This window comes from Cricetulus griseus, chromosome 3 (assembly GCF_003668045.3).
Source record: "Cricetulus griseus strain 17A/GY chromosome 3, alternate assembly CriGri-PICRH-1.0, whole genome shotgun sequence".
NCBI classification, from domain to species: Eukaryota; Metazoa; Chordata; class Mammalia; order Rodentia; family Cricetidae; genus Cricetulus; species Cricetulus griseus.
The window spans coordinates 50,592,324-50,601,160 of NC_048596.1; the positions used below are offsets into that span (position 1 = coordinate 50,592,324).

General features: G+C 41.4%; 1 pseudogene; it reads left to right on the forward strand.

The window, feature by feature from the left end:
• The first annotated feature begins 2,449 nt into the window (after positions 1–2,449).
• LOC113831951 lies at positions 2,450–2,567 on the forward strand (annotated as a pseudogene).
• Positions 2,568–8,837: the final 6,270 nt, after the last annotated feature.

Genomic DNA, 8,837 nt, shown 5'->3' on the forward strand with positions numbered 1-8,837 from the left:
GGAAATTTATGGCACTATTGCCTCATGTTAGGGGTGAAAAAAGGGTCTACATGGCCTCAGTTGCCACTTTAAGAAGTTAGAAAAGCGGCTGGAGAGCTGGCTTAGCAGTTATGAGTGCTGACTACTCCTTCAGAGGTCCTGGGTTTGATTTCTACACCCACATGGTGGCTCACAACCTTAACTCCAGTTCCAGGGATTTGATTTCCTCTTCTGGCCTCCATGGACACTGTACACAATGTGGACAGCATAGATAAACATGCAGGCAGAATACCCATACACATAAAATAAACTAGAAAAAGATTAATTCAAAGTAATAAACAAATGGCACACGCAGAGCAGAAATCAATTATACTAGAAAGAAAAAAATTAAAGCAAAGGCATGTGATTTGAGAGGTTCAAGAAAAATCCATAAACCTCTATTGAGACTCTGAAGGTGAAGGCACAGGTTACTTTGTCAGAGAAAGATGGCATCAGGACACTTTTAATAGTTTTAAAATAGTGATAAACATCAGGTATGGTGGTATGTCCGTGTAACCACAGCACTCATGAAGCTGAGGCAGAAGAAGGGGCTTCAGTTTGAGGACAGTCTGGGCTGCATAATGGCATTTTTGTTATAAAACACCTAAAGCAGAACAACGAGATTGAACAATTTATAGATACTGTTGATGAAATGACGAATTTCTTGGTAATACAGATGGTCTCAGTTCACATCAAACACCTAAGTAACCTATGAAAGAAACCCTCACCCCCTTTTTAAAAATTTAGAAACAATCATTTTACATATCAGCCTCCCCCTCTCTTTCTTCCATTCTCCCATGCCCACTACCAACCCACCTCCCACCTGCTCCCCAGAGAGGGCGAGGACTTCCATGGGAATCATCAAAGTCTATCACATCATTTGTATCTGGGCTGAGATAGTATCCCTCCATGAAGAATGGGCTCCCAAAGTCCATTTGTGCACTAGGGATAAATATTGGTTCCACTGTTAGAGATACTATAGACTGCCCAGGCCTCCTAAATGGTACCACATTCAGAGGGTTTGGTTCAGTCCAATGCATGTTCCCCAGCTTTATGAATGGGGTCAGTGTACTCTCACTAGGTCAGGTCAGCTGGTTCTATAGGATTCTCCAGCATGGTTTTGACTCCTTTGCTCATCCCTCCTCCCTGGATTCCAGGAGTATGACTCAATGCTTAACTATGGGTGCCTGTTGAAAGAAACTGACGTTTTCCCAGGCGTTGGTGGTGCACGCCTTTAATCCCAGCACTCGGGAGGCAGAGGCAGGTGGATCTCTGTGAGTTCGAGACCAGCCTGGTCTACAAGAGCTAGTTCCAGGACAGCCTCCAAAGCCACAGAGAAACCCTGTCTCGAAAAACAAAAACAAAAAACAAAAAACAAAAAAAAAAAGAAACTGACGTTTTAGCTCATCTTTCATAAGAAAAACAAGGTGTGGGTAGCCTGAGTGGCATTACATTCATTTGTGTGTGTTTGTTTGTGAGACAGGGTTTCTCTGTTTAGTTTTGGAACCTGTTCTGGAACTCACTCTGTAGACCAAGCTGGCCTCGAACTCAAAGAGATCCTCCTGTCTCTGCCTCCCAAGTGCTGGGATTAAAGGCATGCGCCACTATCGCCTGGCTCATTACATATTTATAGAGGAAAATAAAACCTACTGCCTTACACCTATGAGGGCAATAATGTCCTGATTCCAAGGGGGAAAAAAGTTCCATGAACTCCCAGTGAACATACAGTGCATTTTGTTTTTGTTTTGTTCCCGTTGTGGAGGTTGGGGGTGGGCACAACAGCATTTCACTATGTAACTCAGGCTGTTACGTGAACTCAATATCCTTTTTGCTTTCAGCCTCCTGAGTCTTGATATGATTGTGTATATCCATGCCTGGCAACACAAGATTTGAAAAGTTTTAACAGATACTTATGGCAAGTTCTCTTACATGGGCAGGTAACATTCAAAAATCAGTGTAATTGACCATGGAAGTAAGTAGCACAGGAAGTCAGTGCTACTTACCACCCCCAAAGTCATGACCAACAATATAGAAATTCAAAACTCAGTAATTGCATGCTAATAATTCATGATAAAACCTAAATAAAATTTGGATTCAAGGGTAGTTTGTTTACATATATAAAACACTTTTAAAACAACAAAAACAAGACCAGCCTGGTCTATAAGAGCTAGTTCCAGGACAGCCTCCAAAGTCATAGAGAAACCCTGTCTCGAAAAAAACCAAATCAAAACAAAACAAAACAAACAAACAAACAAAAAAACCCAAACTAACAAAATGCCAGGCTGGAGAGATGGCTCAGAGGTTAAGAGCACTGACTGCTCTTCCAGAGGTCCTGAGTTCAATTCCCAGCATCCACATGGTGGCTCACGACCATCTGTAATGAGATCTGGTGTCCTCTTATGGCATGTTTACATGCCAGAACACTGTATACATAAATAACATACCACCCTGAACGCGCCCGATCTCGTCTGACCTCAGAAGCTAAGCAGGGTTGGGCCTGGTTAGTACTTGGATGGGAGACTGCCTGGGAATACCGGGTGCTGTAGGCTTTTTGCCTGGCCGCCGGGCATTGGTGTCACACGCCTTTAGTTCCAGCACTCGGGAGGCAGAGGCTGGCGGATCTCTGTGAGTTCGAGGCCAGCCTGGTCTCCAGAGCGAGTGCCAGGATAGGCTCAAAAGCTACACAGAGAAACCCTGTCTCGAAAAACCAAAAAACAAAACCAAATACATCTTAAACACCAAAAACCTAGCAAATAACATTCCATATAGTGAATTCATGTGTTCTTCCTAGCTTCAATTCAGGATGCCATTTTTTTCTAAATATCTAATGGGTTTATAGTTAGTGCCGTAGGACAAAAAGAGAAAAATGTAAGAATTAAAATTCATCAGGGGTTAGGGTGTACCTCAGGGATAGAGAGTGTACTTAGCATGTATAGGGCTCTGGTTCAGTCCCCAGTACTGAAAGCTGGAGATGATGTAGGGAATTCAAAACATCTAAAAAGTTTCCTCTTCCTGCCCAAGCCTCCCCAAGTACTGGCATCATAGGTACTTGTCACCAGGGTTTGACAGATTTTTTTTGTTTTCTTGGTGTTGCTAGGGATTCAAACCCAGGGTGAATGTTAGGCAAACATGCTGTCACCAAGGTACATATGGAGCCTTTGTCTTTCTTTCTTTCTTTCTTTCTTTCTTTCTTTCTTTCTTTCTTTCTTTCTTTCTTTCTTTCTTTCTTTTTAAAGATTTATTTATTATGTATACAGTGTTCTGCCTGCATATATTCCTGCACAACAGAAGATGGCACCAGATCACATAACGGATGGTTGTGAGCCACCATTTGGTTGCTGGGAATTGAGCTCAGGACCTCTGGAAGAGCAACCAGTGCTCTTAACCTCTGAGCCATCTCTCCAGCCTGGAGCCTTTGTATGTCTATGTTGACATACAGAACTTGAAGTAGAAATATAAATTACAATAGTGTCTGGAAAATCTTAGGAATACACGTGACAAAAAGCTCTTGAAACTCAAACAATAAAAACTAAACACATTTTTGAGAGAAATTAATAAAGACAAATTGGGGGGGGCAGGGTAGATATGGTACTCATGGATGGAATACTTATGAAAATGTCAGGTCTCCACCCCCAAATGGCTTGTCAAGTCCAATACTTTCTTTTTTAATGGTAGGGACAGGGTAGAAGTTTTATGAAAAACTGGTTCAAAAATTTTAACTGCAGGAGACATAGAAAATAAAACAGTACATTTGTTGAGACACTACTGAAGTCAGAAGAGTGATTTTGGCATAAAAACAGACACATGTCTGAAATTGTGTGCCTTCCAGAAGCAAACCTGCGCTTTCTGGTTGCTTGGGTTTTGACAAAGGTATTGTGGACTGATGTCTTTGGGGCTGTGATCAGAACTAGCCAAACAACCCCGAGTCTGACCCTGAGTGGGGAGTGTGGATGAGGGAAAGCTAGCTATGCAACAGTGTTAAAGATGAGACAGAGACCTCTGGTTATGTCAGGAGGGCTATCAGTTTGATGCATGGGATCTAGGCAGTGAAAGAGACTGACTTCCTGTAAGTTGTCATTTGACCTCCACTTGTGTACTGTGGCATGTGTACACTTCCTTCTCCCATTACATACATAAGTGCACCACTACCACCAGAGATTTCTTTTATTGACACAAAAATTTTAAATCATAAAAAGCATCAATAGATACCAAAATTCACAGCTTTTATCTTCAACAAATGGTGCTGGCATAACTGGATGTCGACATGTAGAAGACTGCAGATAGATCCATATCTATCACCATGCGCAAAACTCAAGTCCAAATGGATCAAAGACCTCAACATAAAACCAACAACACTGAACCTCAAATAAGAGATAGCGGGAAGAAGCCTTGAACACATTGGCACAGGAGACCACTTCCTAAATATAACACCGGTAGCACAGACACTGAGAGCAACAATGAATAAATGGGACCTTCTGAAACTGAGAAGCTTCTGTAAAGCAAAGGACATGATCAATACGACAAAACATATAGAATGGGAAAAGATCTCTATCAACCCTACATCTGATAGAGGACTGATCTAAAAAATCTAGAAAGAACTCAAGAAACTAGACATCAAAAGACTAAGTAATCCAATAAAATTGGGGTACAGATCTAAAAAGAGTACTGTTACGATAACTTCCGGCCAGCCTGGTCCCAGTGCCTCACCAACCCCAAATAACACACAGAGACTCTATTAGTTACATTGCTGTTGGCTTCTTATTGGCTAGCTCTGTCTTAAGTATTAATCTATAACTACTAATATATGTATTTCTACAAGGTCATATCTTACTGAGAATGCCATACTCATGCGTCCTCTTCCTCCCAGGATCACATGGCAACTCCCTACTACATTTCCCAGAATCCTCCTCTCCTAGTCCTGCCTATCTTGCTTCCCTATTGGCCAACAGTATTGTATTCATCAACCAATAAGAGACATATTTACAGAATGACTTCCCCCATCATATCCTCTTTTCTGTCTAAATAAAAGGTTTTTTAACTTTACCATAGTCAAATTAATATAACAAATTATATATAACAGTTGTCAAGTAAGAACTATAGTTACAATATTTAATCCATTGACATTTAGCAAGATTTAAAGAAAATATTCTATCATCTATCTTTGTGAGTCTAAAGTCTTATATGCAACTTATTTTTTATCATCATAACTATAACTGTCTTCAACTCCATCGAAGACCACGGAAGGATAATATACACTCTAGAATTGACAGAGACAATTTGCTGCCTGGTCAGTCACCCAAAGTTCTTCTATAATGTTAGAGCATCCATCTTCAGCCCATAGGGCATAATGTGTCTGGCAGACTTCTCAGCAAAGCAGGAAATTTGAAACTGTCCAATCTGTATTGGCAGTTTATCATTCATTTTTCTGTGTGTCCTGCAGAATGTCTGGCAGACTTTTCCACGAAGCAGGAACCCTTCAGGACTGTTTTGTTTTGCAAGTTCAGCAGTTACTTTCCTGTAGGTCCTGCATGTCCAGTTTATCAAACAGTCCAGCAAGAGCAGTTTCTTGCCCAAATGGCTAATCTTGCCATGTTGAAGGCAAACTCCATATTGAGTTTCTTCGGTGCCCATCCTCCTTTCTGATGTAATTAGTGTGCCAGGAACAGTTTTGTCTCACTGTCATGAAAAACCCTAAACCATTTTAAATGCCATATTCTGAAGGTCTTTGAAAGGTTTGAAGAATGTCCATTTGAAATATTTCTTTATATCTAGAAAATGTAACATAAGTTTTACTATTTATGGTGACTATCATCTTACTTAGTTATACATTATATATTTTTTTCTGCACTATGTGGGCTACATTAGGAATGCTTGATTCAAAGGGAAAGACATTCTAGTGACTCAGCATCTTACTTGGTAACATGCAACACTGATGAGAGCTCCAGATGCCTTCTCCCCTTCAGTGTTTTTTTTTTTTTTCACCATTTTTTATTTAAATTAGAAACAAGATTGTTTTACATGTCAATCCCTGTTCCCTCTCCCTCCCCTTCTCCCCTGCCCCCCACTAACACCCTACCTCTCTCATACCATTTCTGTTCCTCAGGGAGAGTGAGGCCCTCCATGGGGAGGGGTTCTTCAGAGTCTGTCATATACTTTGGGATAGGGCCTAGACCCTCCCCCATGTTTAGTACTGATCTACTACAAGGGGGCCCATATATTTCCGAGGCCTCCTCACTGACACCCACATTCATGGGGTCTGGGTCAGTTCCATGCTGGTTTCCCAGCTATCAGTCTGAGGACCAAGAGCCAGCCCCCCCCCCCCCCCCGCTTGTTCAGGTCAGCTGTTTCTGTGAGTTTCACCAGCCTGGTTTTGACTCCTTTGCTTATCCCTCCTCCTCTTCTGAACTGGATTCCAGTTCAGTTCAGTGTTTAGCTGTGGGTATCTGCTTCTACTTCAATTGACAGCTGGATGAAGGCTGTAGGATGGCATATAAGTTAGCCGTCAATCTCATTATCAGGGGAGGGCATTTAAGGTAGCCTCTCCACTGTTGCTTAGATTGTTAGTTGGTCTCATCCTTGTAGATCTCTGGACATTTCCCTAGTGCCTGATTTCTCTTTAAACCTATAATGTCTCCCTCTCTTATGGTATCTCTTATTTTGCTCTCCTCTATTCTTCCCCCTACACAACCTTCCTGCTCCCTTATGTCTTCCTCACCCCTCCTCTTCTCCCCTTCTCATTCTCCTAGCTCCCTCTCCCCCCACCCCCCATGCTCCCATCTCTGGGGGACCATGTATGTCTCTCTTAGAGTCCTCCTTGTTTCCTGGCTTATCTGGCGGTGTGGATTGTAGGCTGGTAATCCTTTGCTCTATGTGTAAAATCCCTATATGAGTGAGTGCATACCATGTTTGTCTTTTTGTGACTGTGTTACCTTGCTCATTATGGTTTCTTCTAGTTCCATCCATTTGCCTGTGAATTTCAAGATTCCATTGTTTTTTTCCGCTGAGTACTACTCCATTGTGTAAATGTACCACATTTTCTCTATCCATTCTTCTGGTGAGGGGCATCTAGGTTGCTTCCAGGTTCTGGCTATTACAAACAATGCTGCCAGGAACATAGTTGAACAGATGTCCTTGTTGTATGAATGTGTTTCTTTTGGGCAGATGCCTAAGAGTGGAATTGCTGGATCTTGTGGTAGACTGATTCCCATTTTCCTGAGGAATTGCCATACTGATTTTCAAAGTGGCTGTAGGAGTTTGCACTCTCACCAGCAGTGGAGGAGTGTTCCCCCTTTTCCACATCCTCTCCAGCATAAACTGTCATTGCAAATCAAAACAACTCTGAGATGCCATCTTACTCCTGTCAGAATGGCTAAAATTAGAAACACCAATGATAACTTATACATTACATTTTTTTGCAGATTTTTTTAATTTGAATTAGAAACAATATTGTTTTACATGTCAATCCCAGTTCCCTCTCCCCCCCCACCTTCCCTACCACTCCCCCTCCAACTAAAACCCTACCTATCACATATCCTTTTTGCTCCCCAGGGAGGGTGAGGCCTTCCATAGGGGGTCATCAGAGTCTATCATATCCTTTGGGATAGGGCCTAGGTCTACCCCCATGTGTCTTGGCTCAGGGAGTATCCCTCTATGTGGGATGGGCTCCCAAAGTCCACTCCTATGCTAGGAATAAGTACTGATGTACTACAGGAGGTCCCATAGATTTCCAAGGTCTCCTCACTGACACCCACGTTCATGGGGTATCAGTCTGGGGGACCAAGAGCTCCCCATTGTTCAGGTCAGCTGTTTCTGTGGGTTTCAACGGAGCTGCATAAACATAATAGCTAAACAAGACGAGAAATATACATATAACACAATTGACCTTAAAGTTTTATAAACAAATGAAAATCATTAACAATACAAAGTATTCATTTCTGTATCATATTCCCTTTTTTTCCCCATAAAAAGAGATTGACTGTGATCATTACCATTTCTAACCAATCCCATTTAAATGAAAACACATTTATAAACAATATTTGGGAATGTGGGCTTTGTTTTCTCCTGCTGTTCAGGGGCAATGTCATGGAGATCCTAAGAAACCCAGAAATCCTGGGTGTAGTGGTCTGAAAGGCTGCCTTGTCCCAGCTGTTTGGAATGTTGGATCACCTGGGCCATTGCTTCAAGGGGTCTTGCTTCATCAAACCGTATTAGTCTGGAAGGAATCCACAGCTTTTCATTTTCTGTGGAAACACAAATAAAAATATCTTTTCCAAAGTAACATGTCCTTAAATTTTGAAGTCAAGACACCTTTAAAGTATATAAGCTGAATTAACCCAGCAGCATTTATAATTAAATACCCGTTAGCAGCTTTTGCTTTCTTCAGCAACCAAAAAATTCAAAGATAACACAATAACATACAGTATCCAGACTCTCTGTGTATTTTCCATCTTTACGTGGCTTTTTAATTTATTTATTATTAATACTCTATTTCTTTTACTTTTTGCTGTTGTGAGACAGTGTTTCTGTGTACTTTGGCTGCCCTTGAACTCACTCAGTACACCAGGCTGGTCTTGAACTCACAGAGATCTGCTTGCTTCTGTCTCTTGAGTGCTGGGATTAAAGGCATGTGCCACCACACCATGTACTCTATTTCTTTCTTGTTTTTTTTTTTTTAATCACTTTATCCTGTTTCCTTTTCTCTCCCAAGCCTACGAATATTTTAAACACACTGTAAACCTTTAGAGGTTTTTCTTCATCTGAATCTGTCTTTACTGTAAATCTTTACCTTTTTCTGACAACATGTCTTTTATCTGCTAAAC